The 25,201-nt window shown below is 34.6% G+C and overlaps 1 non-coding gene across 1 annotated transcript; it reads right to left on the bottom strand.

Annotated features, from left to right (window-relative positions):
• Positions 1 to 15,568: 15,568 nt before the first annotated feature.
• TRNAT-CGU (transfer RNA threonine (anticodon CGU)) lies at positions 15,569 to 15,641 on the bottom strand. The gene has a single exon. It is a non-coding gene; the product is annotated as a tRNA-Thr (tRNA).
• Between the last annotated feature and the right edge of the window lie 9,560 nt (positions 15,642 to 25,201).

Genomic DNA, 25,201 nt, shown 5'->3' with positions numbered 1-25,201 from the left:
CCGTATAGGCCAGTTTCTGTTGGATGCTTTTCTAGTTCACTGCGGGCTAAAGCAAGGAGATGCACTGACATCTATACTTTTTCACTTCGCTCTAGAGCAGTCATGTCAACTGATGCCGAGAGGAGCAAGCGCGCGCTTTAGAGCTCAGGAGAACCTGAGCGCTTTACAACGGAAAGGAAAGAGACAGATGAAAGAGATAGTATATGCCGCTTGGTCGAGCTATATACAGGGATGGCCAGCATTGATTCAATGGATAAAGGGAAGAGAACTTATTAAAACTGTATCCGTGTTTATTTTTAGATTTGTCATTATAAGTTTTAATTTTAATGCTCATTTTTCACAACTCTGTTTTTCTTTTATTCAAAAGGAATATTTTCTCAACTTTTTTTTTTTATAGAAAAGTGAACTTTTCAGATATAGGCCTATTTATTTAGTAGTCTTACAGGTAGTGAAAAATGTTTTCGCAAATCTAATATACCGTAAATACGTATTACTGAAGATAGTGCATTACAAATTTTGAAAATATTCGCATGGAAAATGTTTGTAAGGAAATAAATTAAAAAAGCAACTACTGTTACATCATAAGCAAAAGATATGTGCCCATGTGTTGTAAAAATGTCAGCTCTATAGCTTCAGCAGATTTCAAGAAAATAATTTAATATTCTGATGATAGGAAGTTGCTCACCAATATTACCCTAAAAGCATAATGCGATAAGAGTTTTGTTATGGATTATTAGTTATACTTAAAACATAAACAGTACCTAGGTAACTTTGCTTCGTATTGTAATACTGTTTTGATTAGTTCATTGATTACTTTTATAAGGCTAAAGATACCATCAACATCAATTTCAACTTGCCATGTCATACTCAATCTAATTTTTTTGGAATATCACTTTCTTTATGAATGATGTGATTCATACACTTAATACTACAGTACTATGGAATTTATGTGAATATTCCTTCATAACTCTTCATTATGTTATTAACGTTTAAAACACAACTGAAATGTTAAGAAATTGGTGTTAGTACTTTTGTTTTAAAGCCAATATAGATAATATCAAACAGAAATAAGCCATATAAAAATAACTATGTAAAATTTAACGTTCAGTTTGAAGTTTATGCACCACTGTTTTCTTAATCCAACAGGCTGCTTATTCCTCCTTCCATAACCAGCGCTTGATGCCCGCGCGCGACGTCAAGGTCAGAAAAATGCGCTTGCTTTGACATCACTGCTCTAGAGTATGTCATTAGAAAAGTCCAGGATAACAGAGAGGGTTTGGAATTGAACGGGTTACATCAGCTGCATTCCTATGCGGATGACGTGACTATATTAGGAAAAAACCCACAGACGATTAGGGAAAACACGGGAATTTTATTTTAGCTAGTAAAGAGATAGGTTTGGAAGTAAATCCCAAAAAGACAAAGTATATGATTATGTCTCGTGACCAGAAATTTGCCCGAAATTGAAATATCAAAATTGAAAATTTATCGCTTGAAGAGGTGGAAAAATTGAAATATCTTGGAGCTACAAAATATAAATGGCACTCGGGATGAAATTAAACTCGGAATAAATATGGGAAATGCCTGTTATTATTCGGCTGAGAAGCTTTGTAATCCAGTCTGCTCTCAAAAAAACTGAAAGTTAGAATTTATAGAACAGTTTATTACCGGTTGTTCTACATGGTTGTGAAATTTGGACTCTCACTTCGAGAGAGGAACAGAGATTAAGAGTGTTCGAGAATAAGGTGTTGAGGAAATTATTTGGGGCTAAGGTGGATGAAGTTACAGGAGAATGGAGATAGTTACACAACGCAAAACTGCACGCATTGTATTTTTTACCTGACATAATTAGAAACATTAAATCCAGAAGTTTGAGATGGGCAGGGCATGTAGCACGTATGGGCGAATTTAGAAATTTAATTTAGAGTGTTAGTTGGGAGGCCGAAGGGAAAAATATTTTTGGGGAGGCCGAGACGTAGATGAGAGGATAATATTAAAGTGGATTTGAGGGAGGTGGAATATGATGGTAGAGACTGGATTAATCTTGCACAGGATAGGGACCAATAGCGGGCTTATGTGAGAGCGACAATGAATCTCCGGGTTCTTTAAAAGCCGTAAGTAAGTAATATTATGCCTAGTTAACATAATGTGAATAATTCAAAGAAGAATGTCAAAATAAACAGCAAGTTCGTAACAATATTTTCTCCAATTTTTTCCAAAGGATAAGATAAAAATTGTGTGAAAGTCACCAGTTGTTTTTAAAATTGAAATTATCAATTTAGCCACATTCCAAAGTCTTAAAAGTTCATAAAAATGAAGGAGAACACCTTGCTTCTGCTTAAAGTTGCATGCAGTCAATTTAAAAGAAATTCTTATAAAATGATCTCCATAAAATATTGTTCAATAAAACTCAGGCACGATTTTCTTCATATTTTTTTAATTGATCGTTTTACCACGCTTTATCAACTGCTGTGGTTATCTAACGTTTGAATGAGATGAAGGTGATGTCAGCGAATCCAGGGTCCAGCGCCGAAAGTTACCCAGCATTTGCTCTTAATGTGTTGAGGAAAAATCCAGGAAAAAACCTCAACCAGATAACTTGTCTCAACCAGGATTTGAACCCGATCCCGCTCGTTTCACGATCAGGCATGCTAACCGTTACTCCAAAGCGGTGGACTTCCATCATGTTACTGTAAATATAAAAGTACACAAGAACAAAAGGTCTCTCGATTTCTACCATACATGAGCCATTCCTAGACTGTAGGAATCGAATAAGCTAGCTGTCAACATTCTTTCCTTTCTAGCAGAAGGAATTGTTGTAATAAATTGTGATAAATATTTCTGTCTCTACAAAATAAACTCTATTACACTATTGATAAGTAATAGCGTCTGCTATCCGAATCGGAAGATCTATTGTTCTCACTGTTAAATGTTTCTTTGACTCCTACATGAGAGCTCTAGTAATCTATCGATTTTGGTTGATTTTCTCGGTCCCTTGTAAACTGATTCTACTGAATTGCCCATTTTCTACCAGCATTTTTGTATCAGAAGCATCATAGAGAAATTATCGTTATGCCATAAATTCTTTACACTTAAAAACCTATTTCCTCACTAATTTTGAATGCACTGACTTGAATACAAGGAGGTAAAAACCATCCCACATTTTTTGCCACTGCTGTTCTTTTAAGTGAAATATTCAACATTTTTCTAACTTTGTTTTCTGATTACATGTAACGTTGCTGTCTGTAACAAGAAAGGCTGCGTTTTAAGGATATATATATATATATATATATATATATATATATATATATATATATATATATATATATATACAGGGTGTTTCCGAGGTGGTGTTACAGACTTTCAGGGATGATGCCGAAGGACACATGTATCAATTTGAGATAAGGAAACATGGTCCAGAAATGACTGAGTCGAAAGTTATAAGCAAAAATAGTTGTGTGGAAATGGAATTGTAATTTGGCACCACGTGCCCTCCTTCCTTTAACCTTTGGAACAGTCGTGGAAAGATGGTATGGGCCGAATGTCTCCTACGTGGGTACTTGTACCGATACAATCTGTGAGCTTGTCTACTGTTCTCATTGGCTCATCCGTATTCGAAAATCAGGTCTGCTTATTCCGCTCTCTTGTACTCCTCCATTTCACTAGGACTGATCGACTGGACACTGCAACTTGTACATATACACTGCTGTCTACAGACGTGCATATCAGGACCGACCATGTCCGTTACACATTACGCTATCTGCATTGCTATAGTGTAGTTTCCTGTTCCCATCCCTCAGACAGCGCATTGAATGGAATACTGTAAGTAGACAACGTAAACAAAGTCAGATGAATACAGTATGTGTAAGATGTACAGATAAATACACATAAATAAGGTGTACAGGGGAATAAAATTGTTTCATTTCCACACAACTATTTTCGACTCGGTCATTTCCGGACCTATCTCAAATTGATACATGTGCCCTTCGCCATCATCCCTGAAAGTTTGCAACAGCACCTCGGAAATACTCTGTATATAACAAGGTGGAAGTGAAATAACGTTGCAGATTGATAGGGTACACTTAAAATGAATAGAAAAGCTATATTACGTTTTGTGATTAAATGCACGGTTAATTAGAAAATTAAGTTTGAATTTTCAGCAGTCAGGCAACATCGCTGCTAACGCACTCTACTCGTGATCCAGATGTAAGAGGTCAATAAACTCTGTGTGCGTCGGTAGGTGAGCTGCTTTCTGCCTAGAAGTTGCCACTTGCTCACATTGTGCAGTGGTTTGTAATTAGAGGTTTTGAAATTAAATTTACACGAAAACAGTCCACGCTATTGAAATACGCGAGAGGGATAAATTATTCTTTATTAGATTTCCTATCGATATGGACAAAAATCACGATTCTATTTGCAACAGTTACCGAATAAGAGATTGTAAACTTTTGGGAAAAAGGCTTTCTTTCTAAAAAATCTATGGACTTTCCACCAATATGGTGTTATATTTTTTTTTGTTACATATGACATGAACTATTCGCTCTGAAAATCTGCAAGGCTATTTCACTTTCACACTCTATGTATTGTTACGATTGTCGGTATGTAATAATAAAATGAAAGCAAGTACGGTGAGAAGACCCGTGCATTGGATTTAAGAGATAATTATGATAATATAACATCTGTATGGGCTATTCCATATGAAATCAATCAGTAAAAAACCTCGCATTTTTTTATACTCTAATTTTTCCCTACTTATACAAGGTGCTGAGTGGAGTGCATTTTCAAAAATATACTATCGAAAGTCAAAGGGTTTTCGTATTATTGAGCGACAAATTTAGCGTATTTTATAAAAACAAGCCTCTTTCAGCGCTCACAACTCTGGAACCATTTACTGCAGAACATTGAACGAGAGCTTATTTTGAAGCTGACACTTGGTAGGTTATGCTAAGAAGTAATCCTTATTTTTATTGTACACAGAGAGACAGATAATCTGATTTTACTTGCTTTTAGGCTTTTTGGCCATTTGTAAAAATGTAAAAAAATATTGAGAAAAAACCTTGCATTATTAAGAGGGATTCGGGATTGTTTGCTTAGTGGTACAGCAATAAGTTTCGAGGGTATTAAATAGATTTTCACACGCCTAGACTTGAACGGAGCAGTACCGCAAGCACTGGCCGAGAGCTAAAGGTAAGCGAGCGTTGGGTATCATTTTACTCCTGTGTTTATGAAAACCTGTGATAAAGTTAGCATAGCCATGACTGCTAGACGACACATCACGTGTTTATGTCTACTGACCTTGCTTCCCTCGGCTATCTCCCGCCTCACAGTCAGCTCGTTAGTTCACGCGCGTACTATTTATTTTCTTATTTTATATTTTCTTATCAACGTCCCACCAGTAAGAAATATATGTTTATTTGTACTTTCAATGCGGAACCTAACCATATATTTTAAAAATATATTTTCGTGGCCAAAGGCGTCTTAATGAAGAAAAATCTAAATTTCTCCATTTCCATAAAATGTGAGAAAAATTGTTTACATGTCAATATAAACTTTAACTTCGCAGCATCAAAATAAACCATGATTTTGATCAATGGATGAAAGGGTTTCGGAGCCACAACAGTTTAAATTTGAGTGGAAGAGAAGGCCTCATGGCCTTAACTCTGCCAGGCAAAATAAACCTACTACTAAACTAAACTGAAGTTGCTAATTTTATGAAAATACGATAAATTTAAATATTATTAATTTAAACACTATTAAGTTCTGATGCCTCAAACTTTGCACAAAGCATTATATCATAATTGTCTACGGACAGAAAAAGTTTCATTGTATTTAAAAATTGCAAGATCAATTTTCTCTATATTTCGGTCGATTTGAGATGGAATAGCCCGTATATATAATATCCACCCATCTATCTGTCTGTCTGTCTGTCTGTCTGTCTGTCTGTCTGTCTGTCTGTCTGTCTATCTATCTATCTATCTATCTATCTATCTATCTATCTATCTATCTATCTATCTATCTATCTATCTATCTATCTATCTATCTATCTATCTATCTATCTATCTATCTATCTATCTATCTATCCATCCATCCATCCATCCATCCATCCACCCACCCACCCACCCACCCACCCACCCACCCACCCACCCACCCACCCACCCACCCACCCACCCACCCACCCATCCATCTATCTATCTATCTATCTATCTATCTATCTATCTATCTATCTATCTATCTATCTATCTATCTATCTATCTATCTATCTATCTATCTATCTAATAAAACGACTTTTTCGCTTTTTTCTATGAAGTAACATGAATAGTTTGTACATAACTATACACGTGGGCACATGATAAGAAGATTACATTACAAATATGCTGCAATGACTAGAAATATTAATTAAATATCACTTACTTCATGGTGCTTTGTTACCATCCAAGTGCAATACTGCTTGGGGTGAGAGAGGCAAATGATTGAAGAAACTGTAAACAATACAAGATTGTTTTTAATTGTAAAATAATGTACACGTATTTTTGCATAATATGTTTGCAAAATAATTCGCAACTTTCAGCCTTAGGGATGGGATGGAATAGATAAAAATACGTACATTGGTGTTTGTCTTTCCAAACAGTGGATTTTCTCTTGTTATTGTGGTCGGAAAGGAAGTTGGGTTTAATGGATTTAACAAATTGTTGACATTTCAAGAGGCAAACATATTTTTCGTCTCTTTGTTTTAAATGCACAGAAAGAAGCAGGAGCATAGATTTGTTTCCAACATCCATATATGAACAGATGAAATCATCTCTAGGAAATTTACTACTACACAAACAACAATGTGGACAAAGAGAAAGAAAGTAGCTAATTCTTCCTAGTATCGTATTATTAATTGGCAACAATTATTATTAACAATTATAAACCGAGTTACTTCCGGCGTAGTGTAACAGTATGAAATAAGTACTCGTTTATCATAGAACACTTTTTAACTTTTCGCGTTATTTGAGTAAGCATTTCTAACAACCATATTTTACTGAACCGAGAAATTCTTTACTGTAATCATTTTCATATGTTGAAGTAACACCGAATATACTCTAAAATTCTTCATAGATTTCATCTTGTCGGACTGACTATATCATAAACTGTCGCACTGCTGGTTTAATGGATGAGAGGAATTAGCAAACAGAGCACATAAACTATGGCCGAATAAACTGAAGAACCAAGGTATGGAGCTTTGTCACTTCAGGAATTGAAGATGTAACATTCTAAACGTGCTAAGTGCAAATTTGTAAAATTTCATTTTATTCATATTAGAATATCATACTAAATTGTCTTTGTCGTAGCTCAACTGTTAGTGACTCATTCGTGCGCCAATAGAATGTGTTGTAGGTACCTCAACATGCATTTCTCAGAGTATTTTTCATCAGTATCTCAGAGAGTTGTTTTTGGCACTTAGCACATTTAGAATTTTAGGTCCTCAATTGGTTGTTAAGGTAACCAGGATGTTTAAATCTATTATAATAGTACATTATGCAACGAGCCTATAAAGGTAGTAATTAAGACGCGAGTATGTTTATGAAACGAGCGCAAGCGAGTTTCATAATTTTCATACGAGCGTCTTAATTACCATTACAGTCAAGTTACATACGACTTTTTATGCTCGACCATATTTCTAACTTGAAATTATTCATAAGTATTCATGTTATTCTTATCTGACTGAGGAGCGGAACTGACCTTGTGCAATAGGCTACCTCGTAAATTGTGAGATGTGCGCAGACGCAAAAGTATTGATTTTTTCCGAGAAACAAATGTTGACATTGACCTTGATATAATCTAGAGAGTAAAATAAACATTAATCTTGATATAACCTTGAAATTGAATTAGACATTGAAAAACGAGATGACAAATTGAATTTATTTGAATATTATTTACAATTAACGCTAATTATTATAGTAAGAGAACTGACTTTATTTCGAATATAGGTGATTTATTGATTTATTGTTGTCTTTCGATTGCATATCCGAGAATAATCGATATTTGCGCTTTCATATTACTACAATGGTATTTTCTGATTGGTGGAACACCTGAACTTTAATGAATAGGTGTACTTTAATGAGGTCCATTAAAGGGCTGCTACCAGGTGTATAATTACTATTCGGCATGGTCGAGCATAAAATAAAATAAAGTACAGCAGCTCATATCTTTCTCTGTATCTCATCAATTTTAAAAGCTACCCATTTGAAATTTTAAGACAGACTAAGGAAACTCTGTTGAACATATCCTGTAAATTTTAATATTCTTGTGATCATATAAATAATATAAAACATTTCGTGAAAAAATAAGAACTGAAAAACAGAGATGGGTAGGCCTACCTTTTTTCCATAAACAAGTGGAAGAATTGGAATGAGTTTTTTATACAGCCTACTTGTAATTTAATTTTAATAAATAGAATCAGGGATGCATTATGTATTTTAGACCTGACGAGCCATGGCGGTACCAAGGTACTATTTTTCGAGGTCGGGCAGCGCCAAGACACTTTTCTGATTTCTGTATTATTTTTAAAATTTGCAACTATAATAAAAAATCATATTTGAACAATTTCATACTGAAGTCAACTACCTCTTTATAGAGATTCAAACTCATGTATTTTTTGTTTGATATTTCACAAGTATTCTTGTGGAATGATGATGATGGTGTTGGTGGTGGTGGTAGTGGTAATGGTAGTGATGATGATGATGAAGATCAGAGCTAGGAAGTTCGTACCAAAACAGTAGATTTCAGTTGAGTACAGCGAGGAATATACTCGTAGATATCTCTCGCGCCTTACCATGCTGCCGTTCGCTACAGATGATACACAGTATGTTCACAAGCAACGCAGAGTGGCATTCTGTTGAGCTGTGTAGAGTCGTGAATAGTTTGAAGAATATTGTTGATTTATATTAATATTTTAGGTTCTGAACAAAGTGAGCTATTCTGTTATTATTGTATTATTTACGTAATGTGAATATTATGCATGATTCCAAAATAGTAAACTCATCTCTTATTAAATAAGTATGCAAACAGAAGTGTGTAACACGTTTATTTTTTCGCGGATTATTCTTCGTTAAATGTTGACGTCTCGTGCTGCTATGCATTCAGTTGTGTTACAGTCCAAGTTCATTCAGCATCAAAATTACGATACAATCTTCCTAGCTGCCATTACAATAGAAACGAAAACATTTCTTGAAAACAATTACGGGTTTAATATTATGTGAAACATACGAGATACACTATTAGATTCACAAAGTAGTTGTTCACCTGATGATAGTAATAAATAATGTATCATATATCAGATTTGCTCCAGTAACGTCTAGTGACGTAAAACGAATATTTTCAGAGTACAAATATTGTTTTCTTTTTCTGAACCTAAAATGAGTATTTCTTTTTATAAAATGAAAATGTTCAATGTTGTTTGTTATAATGAGACTAGAATTATAATTGTATAATTTATATGTTATTTCTATGTACTGTATATGGGTAAGTTAATTTAGATTGAGATTTACGAACTTTACAATTACAAATTATTACTTTCTTTAAATATTATTTTCCTGTTCTAAGGCTGTGAACGATTAGAGCACATGTTTGGTTACCATCCAGTTGGACATGTTAGTCGTTCTGCTTCACTGACACCGAGAAACGCTCTAATACTTTTCACTCTGCAGAGATATAATCCAAGCTCACACAACTTAACAGTTTTGGTACCAACTTCCTAGCTATGATGATGATGATGATGATGATGATGATGATGATGATGACAGCGGCGGCGACGACGACGAAGTCTACCGAAATCCTAGAGGCAGGACATTTTTTATTCGCTGACTAGAATAATTTTTATGTTAGTCTAGGAATGAGGTATGATTTGGGGAAGAGGGAAAAATTACATTAGTTTTCCAAATGAAAAGAAGTCATATCTCATTCCCAAACTACCGTAGGAAAATTTATCCTAACTACCAAATTTAAATGATATCTGTAGGTTGTGTAAAAGAAATCATTCAAATGCCTTCACTAGTTTATGAGGAAATTAGAAAAATAGTTTACTAATTTGTATATATTCAATAGAATATTAAAATTTGTAGGGGGTATTCAACAGAGCTTCCCTAGTCTGTCTAAAAATTGCAAATGGATAGCTGTAAAAGTTGATGAAATACAGAGCAAACTGTGGGCTGCTGTATTTTATACTAGATTTACACTTAGGCCTACCGATTACCAGTACTTTAACAACTCGGGTTTACATTTTCTTTCCAAAATAAGAACTGCATATTATATTTCCCAAAATTAATAACTACAGTTTACTGGATTGGGAAGTTAATATCACAGCCTAGTATATACAGTCACGAAGCTTGAGTTGATGAGGGTATTAGGAACAACAGACTGTGCTGGTACTGTTTAACATTGTATGTGATGAGGCAATAGTAGCGATCCCAGTGGTTAGCAACTATCTATGGATGCATATTACCAACGTATTGAGCTTCGTGACTGTATTTACTAGACTGTGTTAATATATTGTGTTAAATTTTGCCAGAAACTTCAATTATATGTAAATATACATAACTTATAGACCTTCATAATTTTAATTATGTGTTTATGAGCCCTTAATCTGCTAAATTCCTGGACGGTTTGTCCCTAAGCAATAATTGTATACTCAAATTACAAATCTATTTGAAGTTCTTACTATAGCGTAATTGCTTAATCCTGATGAAAATATGAAAAAAGTTGGATCATATCAATATGCCACTGTTAATAATGTTTGTTTATTACAGCTACTTATTCTCAATATACAATGAACAATAGTAAATGTTTACAAGAATTACAAATTAAACAACATAAGAATGTAAGTACTCAAATTTAATTATGGTGTATTTTGATTATTTCTGTCAACTACAGATACACTTCTCTGTACAATATGTTACAAATATTACACTATATTTGTTTTGAATTTAGACAGCACGTATATAGACAGTCCGACACATTTTCTGGTCATTCCTTTAGAAAAGTTTATCTGTTCGACACATGAATCGAACGCAGTGTCAGTTTAGAATATCCCCATATTTACAGTACATTTGATTAAATAAAAGTAAATTTTAAAACATGTCAAGACCATAAGCTGAAACCATGACAAATCAAAAGAATTACTCATATTTAGTAATTTAGAAAACTGTTTGAGTAGTAAAAAAGCGAATACTTCTAATCCAAAAATTCTAACCTACTGAATGTCGATGTTGTTATTGCATATCAAATTAGAATATTATACCTATGGTTTTTAAAATATTCCTCGTTCAAGTAACTAGTCAGACATTGAATGGCATTATGGCGGTATATACATAGAAGTCCTTTATACACTGCGGTTACACTCTGAAGAAAAATGTTATATTTTTACATTTCCCATTATTCACTCTTATCACTTTCTCTCACGCCTTTTTCTCGTCTGTTCAACTGGGCATGCATTAGAAATGGTACAGTATACAAATACAAATACAATAATAGAGAATAGATTTACCACATAGAATTCAAAGACTTGTATACTACTCTGGTCCAAAGAAAGAGTACTTACGTCGAGTACTTTACAATACTTATTTATGTGTTATGAGGGATTGTGAGAGGTAATGGATACAGTAAAACAAAGGAATATTGTCGACATCCACTGCTTCTCCACTCATTGAACAGTTCTATTCAATTTAAATTACGAAAAATACACAGAACTAAAGTAAGGTTGCTGACATACATTTCAGAAAAAAGAAAATTATTTTACGTGTTTTGAGTTGAGTATAATAATTGCTACCCATATGTGTAAGCTCTTAAAATAACAATAAAGAAACAGCTGTCGACAACGAATGCTTTTAATACAGCCTTTTAAATTTGTTTCGTAAAATTAACTTCAAATATTATAAAACTGACAAAACCATCAAACATGCATCGAAATGCGACACCATTTTATACCGATTCATCGCCGATAATTTTTAGGAATAAAAATAATTTAGTTTCTACAGAGTACAATGTTGCTAGAAAGTATAGGATGCCTTATAATTCTTATAAAATGCAACCCAGGCCTTAAATTATTAGAGAAACTAACATGTTTTAACTGTTGATTAACAATAGGAGACACTAATTTTTTAGTGCAATTTCGATATTTATATGATGACTGTTAGCGCTTATAGAGAATTTACAAGTTTTTCAAATAAAATAAAACAACATTATATTTTCAGTATTATTACTCTTTAAATTAGTAAACATTGCATATAAAAAAATCTTTATGAATGTCCTAACAGTGGCAATTGTTCATGCTAATTTATTTTATTTGACTTTCAAATAAGAATCGATTAATATATTTATTAAAAACTATTGCACTAGTGTCCTAGCAGTTTATAAGGTTTGAAGATTAAAAAATAGGAAAATTATTAAATTGTTTTTATAAGCTTTAATCACATGTTTTAATTGGCTTTTGTCTGCAATTGTTTAATCCAAAACCTCCTCAAATTGTTGTACTGAAACATTAAAATTTTCCTTTATTCAGTACACATACATTGCCAACAAAAGAGGCATTTTTTTTTTTTACAAAATAATAGTTTATAAATGGCACGTACTGAGACCTGGAGAATCCAAATATGGAGAAATAAGTACATGGTGCCGTTTAAAAAAACAGACTCATTAGCAAACTCTTTATAAATGAAAAGCACACTACTTAAAAATATGTTAAAATACTAACTTCTTTGATACCCTACAACTTTTGTATAAACAGTTTCTCCATAAAATTAGAAATAAGAAAGTTACAAGCATTGTTCCATACTTTTTACTCACCCCGTATATTAATTTTATTCTGTGTAAGACTTGTAAATGATATAACTGATCTGTTGAAATATTATGTCATAACTAGGGCTGAGAAATATATACCGTTATACTACCAGTGCGCTTCGTGCGCCCCTGACTTTGACTTGGGGTGAGATAACGCAGTGTCTTTCGTTCGTTTGAACTCACACTATCATCACGGTAGGATAGTCCTCAGCATTTGAGTGGTTGAAAGACACTTCTTTGACTTCGAAACACAACTATCTTTGACAAGTATCAGCCTTTTTATTTCATTACGTTAATATGATAGTGTATTACGTTTTTGTTTTACATCATTTTTCATTTCATGTAAGTATTGTTGCGGTGAATAACAAACCACATTTTCAAATTTTCAAAGTAGAATGATTGCATGTTGCTAGAAAACACAGCCTTACATCTAGAAAAACTTCGTTCCACTTCTGCAGAAACAATGAGGACATGTTTGAAATATTTTACGCAAGCATTATCTATCTCAAAATCTGTATTATTATTATTATTATTATTATTATTATTATTATTATTATTATTATTATTATTATTAAATTTCCTCATTTGAAATTGCCACAAATTTTGCATAGAACTAAATATCCATGTTTGTCCAGAAGTTTTTTTTCATCTTGTTTGCTACATTTTTTCCTATTTCGTGTTCCAACTATTCAGTTTCGTCACAATATCATTGACTACATGTTATTTTCTGAATAATTTCGAGGGAAAAATTGTTCCGGGGCCTGGGATCGAACCCGAGACCTTTGGTTAAACGTACCAATGCTCTACCAACTGAGCTACCTGGGAACTCTACCAGACACCGATCCAATTTTTCCCTCTATATCCACATACCTCAAAGTGGGCTGACAACCGTCAAGCAACCAACATTGATTGCACACTAATTCTGTGTGACTTAAATTGTGCTTTTCTGTTAACGAACAGGGACGTGTATTATGCAAATCAAGCTTTCAGGTAATTATAACTCCCTGTGAAGTTGATTTGAATAATTTTGAGAGAAAAATTGTTCCGGAGCCGGGCATCGAACCCGGGACCTTTGGAAGGAAAAATTGGATCAGTGTCTGGTAGAGTTCCCGGGTAACTCAGTTGGTAGAGCGTTGGTACGTTTACAAAGGTCCCGGGTTCGATGCCCGACCCCGGAACAATTTTTCCCTCGAAATTATTCAAACCAATTTTACAGGGAGTTATACCTGACAGCTTGATTTGCATGTTATTTTCTATCTGTAGAAAATACACCTAATATGGCATTGACAAGTATCAGCCTTATTATTTTACTATGTTGAAATGATAGTGTATTAAGCTATTGTTTTAATAATTTTTCATTTCATTACACAATACAGAACTGCACGCATTGTATTCTTCACCTGACATAATTAGGAACATTGAATCCAGACGTTTGAGATGGGCAGGGCATGTAGCACGTATGGGCGAATCCAGAAATGCATATAGAGTGTCAGTTGGGAGGCCAGAGGAAAAAAGACCTTTAGGGAGGCCGAGACGTAGATGGGAAGATAATATTAAAATGGATTTGAGGGAGGTGGGACATGATGATAGAGAATGGATTAATCTTGCTCAGGATAGGGACCTGTGGCGGGCTTATGTGAGGGCGGCAATGAACCTCCGGGTTCCTTAAAAGCCAGTAAGTAAGTAAGTAAGTAAGTAAGTAAGTAAGTAAGTAAGTAAGTAAGTAAGTAAGTAAGTAAGTAAATTGTTGCAGTGAATAACAAACCACATTTTCAAATTTTCAAAGGAGAACTAGAAAACACAGCCTTATATCTAGAGAAACTTCGTTCCACTTCAGCAGAAACATTGAGGACATGTTTGAAATATTTTACACAAGCATTATTTATCTCAAAATCTGTGTTATTACAAATTTCCTCATTTGAAATTGTCACAAATTTCGTCCTCGGCATCTTGCTATTATTCTTCTTCTTTACAGGACGTTGAATGTTGTCTGTTACGAATAGCAGTATTCGGTCGTAATGTAACCGATCAACTGAAGTTCACTGCTGAACGAAACACACTGAAATCCCCCACCCCAACTTAGTTACGTACCGGTACCTAAAGTCAGAGGCGCATGAAGCGCAATGTAACGGCATGCAATTCTCAGCTCTAGTGATAACTGTAACATAATAAGTACTTTTATAAAATCAGAAATTCAATTGTGATTTCATATACAATACCGTTACTACATTAATGTAGCCTAATTTATTATGCTAGTCTGAATTTTTAATTATTGATATGATTAAAATAGTTAAAGCATAAATTTGTCCAGGAGGCAACAAAACTAAAGTGGCAATTATGTATTAAGTCATAGATAACACATAACACAGAATTCTAAGCTGTATCCATTATCTCCCAAATTTCAGTTTGGGGTTACATTCATATCAGTAGACTAGATTACAAGGGTTACAATTGGTCATCATTTATGCTACAACGTATCATAGTATTGCACTCAACATACTCAGAAGGACGGGATTTTTCATTATTTTCAATTACAGAGCTGTCCCTTAGAACAAATTAAACTGATTTGTAAGCCAATTAACTGCAAAACTCAGTGCTCTGCTTGAATATTTCCGCTTTAAAATATATTCCGTATAGCAAGATTAAATTACTAGCTTCAAAATAGAACGTAGGTGCAGGCGAAGCTTGTAGTTTTAAAATGTGTCTTAAACTAGGCGTAAAACTTTCAATATTTGAGGAGAAAAATTCGTTCCGGCGCCGGGGATCGAACCCGAGTCCTTGGTTCTACGTGCCAAGCGCTCTGACCACTGAGCTACGCCGAATTCAATCCACAGCACCGGAATTTTTCTCCTCAAATATTAATTGTCAATATTATAGATATTATTCTGTCTGACAAATTAATAAATCTATAATTAAGGAGTAAAACTGTTTACCGTTTATGAAATACTAGTAATACGGAGAGTGATGTGTAGCAACAGTACATGAGGAGCTTGGTATCAAAGTTGGACAACTCCACTTTTGCTTTTTACAGGAGAGGCGAAAAACTAGATTCTTGGAAACCAATGCCATCGTTATACGTACATCTGTTTTAAACATTCTCATGGGTCATAGAAATATTTTTTCAGTCTCAAAATGTGATTAAAATTAATATTCAGGTCGGAATTTAAGTTTAAAAAATGGAGTTGTCCATCTTGAAACTAAGTCATGGAGTTGTTTGTTTTTGAAAACAAATGAAGTCATATTTAAAGTGGAATTGTCTACTTTTGAATCTAAGTTTCTTCTAACTCGGTTTCAAAGCAAATTTACGTAAAATAGTACTTATTCATCCACAAACCGATTATGTAAATAATCAGCCATGTTAGATTCGCGATGCGTGATGAGAAAGGTGGTACGAATTTGGGCTTTTCATTGGTTACTGAAGGAATTCTCCTAATTTGAAACCAAGCCACAATGGAGTTGTCTACATTTTGATTTTAAAACGCACAATTAAGTGCTATTTTCGCTATGATCTGTCCATTTTTGAACCTAAACAGTTCCAATATCGCATTCAGTACACAAAATTATAGGAGAAACAATCAATATCTGGAAATTGCAAAAAAAAAAAAAAAAAAAAAAATGGAGCTGTCTAACTTTGATAGTATCACAGTCTAGTATATACAGTCACGAAGCTTGAGTTGTGAGGGTGCTAGGAACAATAGACTGTACAGGTACTATTTCGCATTGTCTGTAATGAGGCGATATTAACGATCCTAGTGGTTAGCAACTATCTGTGAATGCATATTTACTACGTATTGAGCTTCGTGATGTTGATATTTCCACCATTAGACTCTTCATATTTTGGTTTACAACGAGCGAATGGTATTTCAAATAGACAAGGAGAAAACTAATTGGTCATGACCGCATAGCGAAACTTGTTGCCCGATGGGAGAGACGCAAGCGGTTTCAGGTTAACTGTGTTCTAGAGTCCCTCTACTAAGTACAATATAAAGTGGCGTGGGTCGTGTCCCATTGAACCACTGTGTCTTAGTTGTACGCTATTTACTTGCTTTATTTATTTTTTTATTTTAGTAGGTTATTTTACGACGTTTCATCAACATCTTAGGTTATTTAGCGTCTGAATGAGATGAAGGTGATAATGTCGGTGAAATGAGTCCGAGGTCCAGCACCGAAAGTTACCCAGCATTTGCTCATATTGGGTTGAGGGAAAATCCCGTAAAAAACCTCAACCAGATAACTTTCCCCGACCGGGAATCGAACCCGGGCCACCTGGTTTCGCGGCCAGACGCGCTAACAGTTACTCCACAGGTCTGAATATTTACTTCTTTACGAGTAACTTTTTTAATTGGTTATTTTACGACGCTTTATTAACTGCGACGAGTAACTTACATCATTGGCTAGAGACCACAGAATTCCGTATTAACTTCGATAGAAACCGTGATAAAAATATTATATTTCTCATTTTATCGCTAATTAGTTGTAAGGTAATCGCAATAATTTCGTGTAAATTGCAAAGAGATTTTTACGTGGAAAATAACCCTATATTACGCATTCGGTGTCAAAATAATGATACAAAGGGTTTCATACATCAATTTATTCAAAAGATGCACATGGAACCCTGACACATTTCAACATAGCAGGTGTAAATTCAGGGTGATTCAACATGAGAGCTCGTAATGCCTCAATCACGTCAACTTTAACATTGAAAGTGTTGGAGATTGTTTCAAAACTATTTCTTTCAAAGTGAGAAATGCTACACTGCAATCAGTACTTTTTATATCCTTGAAGGAAATCATTGTTTTAACCCTTTCTGTGAGTGCATTAACATTATCAAAACTTGTCTGTACAATATTTGCTGGGTTAAATAAGTCATTTAAATTTACAAACAATGAAAATGAATCATGTAACTCGTATTTTTCAACCTTCTGAATCCCTAGTTTATTGACATGCTTAAATAATTCTTGCATTTCAGTCTGTAAATCCAAACTGAAATGGTTAATTAATTTGCCTAATCGACTCCTCTACATTATTAGAAATTACTATGTTCACTCTACACTTCATGCAATTACGCGGAGATATGTAGTCTTTGCCTATCAGCGTATTCCGAATCTCACCGGACTGGTAGACAACAATGACGTCACGCTGCAGTGAAATAGGAACAAAACTACTGGAAGGTTCGATGGCTGTCATGGCGGCTGTACAAGTTGTTGTCTGTGCTACGCTAGCAAAATTTTGCGAAATTTCCGTTCTGCCATATCGCTCAAAGAAAAGAGAGCATAAACAATTTATTTCTTGGACCAGTAGTAATAACTGGTCCGTTGACATGTTCGCTGATGGAACTCGTGCGACATCGGTGGAGCATCGCTGACGTCATTGCTGAAATTCGGAACACCATGATGCCATGAGATTGCTCAGCGCTGAGATTCCGAATATGCTCTATCATTCTCCATCACTGACCATGACAACTCACGCGCAAGTAAACAGACCCCGTAGCTACAGAAAAGTAACAGCAAACCTGCTTCATCGAGCAACAAGTTTCGCTCCCTGGTCATGACAATATAAATATAATAGAAACGAATTCGAAGCTGCATTAATCTTAATTTTAGTAGTTCAATATCGATAAAATTGGAATAGCCGTACGGCAAGCATCAATTTTTGTAGAACATCTGATATATTCTGAAATACAGTCCGCGTAACCGTTTTTGGCGTGTGAAAAATGCTATGGGAACGTTAAACGCAAGTGTTTTACATTTGCCGCAGTCAGTCTGACAACTGTGTTTGACAAATGGCTGATGTGACGTGTATAGGAAGTGGTACCGTTCTCAGCTGCACTAGTAATATGTTCACAAATTGGGCAATATATATCTAGGACACACGCCAAAAACGCTGGCGCGAGCTCTACCAGTCGAGATACTTATCGAAATAGATCTAGAGAGGCTGTCACTAGAGAGAAGAATAAGAAACTAGAACACACACAGCTGAGTCATATGTGGTCTAGTAGGTGTTCAGAAAGGTCTATGCCCACAGTGATGGATAAGCTAGGAAATTAAAATATTTACTTACAATTAGACAGGTGTAAAATAATTTGTAATAATCCAAAGAAACCTACTACAACACTAATTTTCTCCAATGTGAATTACCCCTGGGATCAACGAGGTTTTTAGATAGCTCTTGAGTTTAGAGATCTTGTGCACTAGCCATTCGGCTAATATTGTGCTAAATTCAGATTTTTAATGCCGATCGGTTCACAGGAAAGCCCTTCGAAGAAGCTATTATTTTCTTTTAACTGTGCAACAGTAGTATCCATTGATAAGAAAACCATGGATATTATGACGATATTTATTTTGGTAATTCTATAGAACAACTGGCGTGGCGTCGTGATCTAAGGCATTCTGCCTAGGACTCGCGTTACGGAATGCGCGCTGGTTCGAGTCCTCATGGTGGAAGAAATCTTCTCATGAAATTTCGGCCAGTGTATGGGACCGGTACCCACCCAGCATCGTGATGCACTTGGGGAGCTACGATAGGTAGCGAAATTCGGTTGCGAATACCAGCTATAACGGCTGGGGGATCATCGTGCTAACCACACGATACCTCCATTCTGGTTGGATGATCGTCCACCACTACTTCGGCATGTGGGCGTAAGACCAGCAGCCGGTTGATCGGTCTAGGCCCTTCACGGGCTGTAGCGCTACGGATTATTATTTATTATTATAAAACAACTATACTCCGTTTCATAATGTCTGATAGGCGATGTAAACAATACAAGCAGACGAAGGGAGAATGATACAGGGATTTGGAGTACTATATGGTAATGATGAATCGTAGTATATACGAGTGTAGCCCAAGGTTAAGTGAACTGGAACCGAGTTACTGCTTTGACAAAGCAGAAGTACAGTGCAGTCATCGAAAATTACACTCAACTTATTACAAAATTATTTGAGAACAAAATGAATGTATTACATAGCTTAAATAAATATAGTGGCACGCACGCACGCACACACACACATATATTTAATTTCGAACTAAATAATTGAATCCATTTGTTTGTTTGTTTCTTTTTTTTTTAAAGAACTTGTTACTTATTTCCATCGTGTGAAAATTAAGGATATTATTGAAAAATAAATGATTTATACATTAAAAACTCTTTTCAAAATATCACATACTTACATTATTAACAATCAGAAAAAATACAATTATTGCTTTTAAACTTCTCAATATAGTTTTTGTTGGTTTCCCAAAATATATATCAATTGACTGATGCCTTTAAAAAAAAAGAGACAGAGATACATATTCCTATACTTTCTCGACATCGCAAATTTACAATATTACACATTAAATATTAAGAAAAATAAACCTTATAACCCTTGTGTGATTTTTTATAGTACACAGTGACTATCATTTTCAAATTTTCCTTTGAGAACGACACTCTGTTACATGAAAGAAAAAAATTTGGGCTCACACATGGAAAAACTGCGTTCCACGTTGGCTGACACAATTGCAGTATACTTGAAATTAGGCACGCCACTTAAATGTATATCTTCAATGACGTCATTAGGATATGTGTTGGCTAATACATTTGAAATTTCATTAAGTGTGCTATGTCTACTGTGTTGAGTGAATATATGTATAAGTTCGGTCCAGTACTAGGATGCGATCCTAGAACGTCGACCGATACATTTTCAGACGAGTTTTGTCGCGCCTACAAAATCAAAATGAAGTATAAGGTGATTGACAGACGAAAAATCAATGTATCCACCATAACCTTGAGTTGGAGCGGGTGACGTCATCTAGCGATACGCGGGGGGAGGAGAATTTTGCACGAATTGACGGATCGCGCACCAGCCGAGGCAGTGTAAATCGAGTCTCAGAATTCAGTTTGTCACCATAAGCACGTTTGTGTTTAATAGTATTTACATGGCACTTTACGTTAAACTCCTAGAACTGTCATATGACGTTTACAAAATTAGCAGAATACTTTATTGTTTTAAATAATAAACAAACCATCAAATTCTGAAATACGTGTTCTTAATTTTGTATACACTGTACTTGTTCTATTTTTCGGCATATCTCTGCAAGAAATGTGCACGAACTGCTGACTGACATACTTGAACACAACTGCACTGTTTAGTTGTTTATGCTCTGGCGAAGCTATTACTGTGCCGGTTCTGAAATAATTTTGCAACAAGTGAGTGTAATTTTCATTGACTGAACTCTACTCCTGCTTGATAGTGCTCGATTCAATTTCACAACAACTTTGGCTGTATATACAATATTTCACCATTACTTTATAGTACTCCACATCCCTAGCCCTGATAATTACTATTCAATCAATGCCATCATCCCTTCTCCAATCTAGCCAACATAAATTGTCGTAAACTCACCACCGATTTTCTATAACGAATTTGATCCAATTATTTTATATTACGATTTCATATAATAATGTTTTACTTTCGGGACTCCTTTAACGACTGAAATTATCACTTTTATATTCCTTCTTGGTCAATGTAGAGTATCCACCGCCCACTGAACGATTATTGGTTAAAAGAGCGTTGAGCGACTTCCGCCGATTTTGGAATAGACACCGACGCACTTAGGTTAGGTTAGTTTAGGCTTTTATTATCCCGTCAAGATGAAGGTGAAAGCGATTGAGTGTGATTTTGGTGAATGTTACTTATGTCCCGCCCACTATAGGAGACATAGGCCAGTTTTACACTAATCCTAAACATCTTGACGAGATAATAAAAGCCTAAACTAACCTAACCTAACCTAACCTAAGTGCATCGGTGTCTATTCCAAAATCGGCGGAAGTCGCTCAACGCTCGTTTAACCAATATTCGTTCAGTGGGCGGTGGATACTCTACATTGACCCTCGTCTCACCCGAATATTTCACACTTTTATCACCGCCAATGTTACGCTACAAACCAATTTTCGCAAATCTAATGTAAAAGACTGCCTACACAAGCAACAAGTTATACTAAATGTTTAGGATTAGTGTAAAACTGGTCTATTCTCCTATAGAGGGCGGGACATATGTAACATTCACTCAATTCTTTAACATATCGTTAACAAATTATTATGAAAGAATATAATATTATGAATTGTGCAGAAAGAATTATATGTTAACAAATGTAAGTACTTAAAAGTTGAGGTTTGAACCAATGTACCATAAAGCATATTATATTTCAACTTAAATCACGGTTAAAAGACTTAACGTAAAATAATTAAATTGCAAACGCAAGATTAGTATATAATACGAACAGTACCATTTCATAATGTTTGAATGTAATACGAACATATTATGCATTTTTCGGGACAGCTCTGTTTACAGTTTCTTTTTTTTTTTTAAAGATGGGTTGACAATCGAATTCACATACGCGCTCACACACAGGCACACGAATGGATGAGGAATGAATAGAACTGAAGTTGGTCCTCAATTTCATTTCATGTGAATGTTAATATAGATTACTTAATTGTTCTATTAGATTCTTACCTAATACTCCATTCACTTCAGAATGTTCGTATCCTGTAACGGTTGTCTCACAAATACGACGAGACCTTTACTTCAATCAGAACAGCTTAACTGACAGAGACATCTCTTGGTGGTCTTGCAAATTATATACCCTCTGAATACTAGTAATTGTTCCGGTATACAGGGTAATATAATCCATATTATGATTTTCCTGGCTTCTTTAAATATAATTAAATTTTAGTTTTATGCCCATAAATAACTTCGTTTAACAGTGTGTGAATAATATGGCAGTCGTCAAGAATATTATACTGGGTTTAGGATGGATGTACTAATTGATACTACAGAAGATTTATTTTTTAAATCGACAAATAGTACATTTTATGCCACATCTCTTAATAAAATTGCTCTTTCTCTATGAAATATATAAAGTTACATTTCATTTCCGTCTTTCGTTGCTAAGAACGAGTGGATATTTTCACTTTTGTTATCTAGTCACTCGTTGTCACTGCGACTTTCAGCCACTCGCTTTTCAAATTCAAATTCAAAATCAAATTTTATTTTCTTGTTGACCATTACAAACATAAGACAAGTCAAAACAAAACTGGCAACAGTAACATGAATATAAAAGATAACTTTATATATTATTAAATATTAGTACTAAATTATTACGCTATTTGTTACAAATATACAATATTAAGAGGCGTTGGATAAAATATTGTATGTCTCACGAGATTAAACATATTATCCATGCACTCGTGGAAATTATCACCTTCGACGTTAAATATTCCACTCGTGAATAAAATCCCAGTTACTCTCTCATATCATAAATGTATTATTAATAATATTGAATATTTTGAGAATAAATTTCCCAGCTTCCAAATAAGAATCGTTGTCTAGTATGAAATGTAAATGAAAAGAGTGAAGATATGTTTTATTTGTATCTTCATAATCTTATTTATGAAATTTTTCAATTATTGTAATTTAATGTCAAATGTTAAATTAAGTGTACAAGATATATTAATTGAAGGGTTCAGAGCCATAGCGGGCCAAGCGCCATTTATTAAAAACGGAGAAAGCAAGGGTTAAAGTTAAGTAAATACCATAGTTTAATTAAAATTGACATATCATTTAATTTTAATATGCATACTTTATCTTACTTGCTATAATGTTTCGTTAAATTATGGTAATCACTTAATTTTATCTCTTGTTTTCTCCGTTTTTAATAAATGGCGCTTGGCCCACTATGGCTCTGAACTCTTCAATTATTCTATTTATTTTTGCTCTTTTAACTAATTTTGATTTTACTTTTCAGTGAAAAGAATCTGTCTTCAACATCCTTTTCAAATACCGCAGTTTGTTGAGGAGATAATATTATGATCAAGAAGAAATAATGGTGAAATATAAATGATAGTGGAAGGTCTAGAAGGAAATCTGAGCCATTGGTGCTAAGTCCATCCTTCTAAGACTCATTATCCCTTTGTTAAGATGCCGGCAACTGATTAAGATACGATTTAACTTTTATAACTACAAAAGAGAGAAAAAGCTATCCAATTAGTCTCCAAAATGCCTATACATTGGAGGAATGTTAAGGCTCCCACATCACGAGATAATCGGCACTGAGTAGCAGTAGGGGTGTCAGTTCCCTCGCTGGTCGTCTTTGTCCCCAAAATTCCTAGTACACATTTCTGTTAAAGGCTCAGTGAATCCCACAACCAGTGAGGTCACGGCAATAGATCAATGGAGAAAATTCATTACAACATCGGGATCGAACCTGCGAACTTAGGGCTTGCAGCGCTACGTCTCAAACACGACTCTACCGCGCGTTACCTTATGACAACCACCTTCATATGGCTAATGAATAATTAATTAAATTTATTCATTGCCCATAGACCAGGAGACATTATTACTTTTAAGACAATGAAAATTACGTGTTACTCCTAGAAATCGAGTTAATCCTGAGGAGGGGTGTTGCGAGATGATTTAGAAAATAAAACAAAAATGCCTTATTAACACATTTATGTTGTATTCAGAAACATAAACATAAAATAAAGTTTCAGTAGTTGTAGCTAAATTAAAAAATATTTAATTCTATAAATGTGTCTGTTTTTGAGAAAGTAGCTTCTGAAATCTTCGCTCTATATTCAGTATGCACACAATTGCATCATTTACAATTTCAAGGAGGTTTCTCGCTTTTGTTTTGATGGAAATCATAGACTGCAAACTTATTTTTCATAAATACGAGTTTGCAAATGCTATCAATACTGTAAGAGTTCGTTTTGAAAGCTCGAGGTATTTTGACATTCTTTTGATCTAAAACTAATCTAGACATAATAGAGTAATAGACCTAATTGTTGTTTCATTTATCATTTCTCTCGTTAATTCAGTAACCCTAAATTATAAACAATTGCGTTCATGTGTTTTTCGCTTTCCATTATTGTTATAATAAAGTTAGTATTGTTAAATTTTTCGTATATAAGTGCTGAAATAAATAGGTGCCTACATTAAAAATCAACCAGAAACGCATAAAAGATTCTCCTAAGGTCAAAGATTGGTGCGGTCTAATGCACAACTAGTTTATTGGGGAACTTTTCTTTGCTGAAACCAACATCAACCACACTGCATATATCAGCTGCGGGGAACAAATTTTCTCAAAGAACTTAGCCTCTCCCGCTACCTTAATTTGCTGTTGTATGTAGGTGCTCGTGCTACTGCTCTGTTTACAATGCGAGTTCCCCGTCCCCGGCGTATATGGACATGTATTTGTTTCTTCAAATCGAGTAAGCAGAAGACGGTGGTTTTCAGAGCATCTTTCAACAAGATAGAGCACCGCTCCACATTTCGAATCATGTGCAAGAAGAGTTAAATCGTCGATTTCCAGAGCAGTGAGTTGGCAGAAATGCACTCATCTCGTG

This window comes from Periplaneta americana, chromosome 13 (genome assembly GCF_040183065.1).
Source record: "Periplaneta americana isolate PAMFEO1 chromosome 13, P.americana_PAMFEO1_priV1, whole genome shotgun sequence".
In the NCBI taxonomy this organism is placed as follows: domain Eukaryota; kingdom Metazoa; phylum Arthropoda; class Insecta; order Blattodea; family Blattidae; genus Periplaneta; species Periplaneta americana.
Note: the sequence above shows the minus strand (reverse complement) of the source record. Positions and strands in the feature narration are given on the sequence as shown.